The sequence below is a fragment of the Alligator sinensis genome, unplaced genomic scaffold, assembly GCF_000455745.1.
Source record: "Alligator sinensis unplaced genomic scaffold, ASM45574v1 scaffold203_1, whole genome shotgun sequence".
NCBI lineage: Eukaryota > Metazoa > Chordata > Crocodylia > Alligatoridae > Alligator > Alligator sinensis.
Window position 1 is genome coordinate 1188007 of NW_005841949.1, and position 755 is coordinate 1188761.

General features: G+C 38.0%; 1 protein-coding gene across 8 annotated transcripts in view; it reads left to right on the forward strand.

Annotated features, from left to right (window-relative positions):
- Positions 1–755, forward strand: part of PDPR (pyruvate dehydrogenase phosphatase regulatory subunit) — a 36784-nt gene that overhangs the window by 24787 nt on the left and 11242 nt on the right. The gene's annotated exons all lie outside the window — the stretch shown is intronic.

Below are 755 nucleotides of genomic sequence, written 5' to 3' on the forward strand. Positions count from 1 at the left end.
TGCCTATGCAGGGGGTCGGACTCGATGATCTATTGAGGTCCCTTCCGACCCTAACATCTATGAATCTATAGGTTACCTAATCATTTTAAATACAAACAGAATGCACGCACATTGAGTCCTAGGCAAATTGGATAGTATGACTGCTGAAAACCTCATTACCTTTCTGCTTGATTAGCTCCAGCATGGCTTTTCCAATTCTCAGTTTTCCAGCATGTGCCAATCTGTGTACTTCCCACCTCCCTCTCCCCCCTTATTTCCCTGTGTGTGCACGTGTGCATATATATTTATATCTTTAAAAAATACACATGGACAGACACGCAAATTAGCTTGATCATAAGCTCCCATTGTTTCTTATTCTCGTTCCAGTATATAATCCGAAGCTTCACTCATTATTTAAATACTCTGGATTTTTGTTTATATTTTTTCGTTCCCATCAGCCTTTTCTATGTCCTTTCTGTCAGGCTCACTGCTGTTAGTGTGAGACCTTTTCCTCTTGCAGCTTTTGCCAGTTCTTTATATCATAACATTCCAGCTCTTCTCATCTATCGGGTGATTTTATTTTTATTTTTTTTAATCCTTCCCCTTATGTAAGCTTCCTAGGTTCTCACCTTTTAATTTGCTTCTGCAGCTCTGCTATTTAGGTCACTAAAGTACTTTATTTTTGTCTTGTCATATCAATTGTATTCTAAGGTTATTAGGTCTTTAGAGATTCAAATAGAAGTTGTTATACTGTATCAAGGAGGATTCTCTTTCCC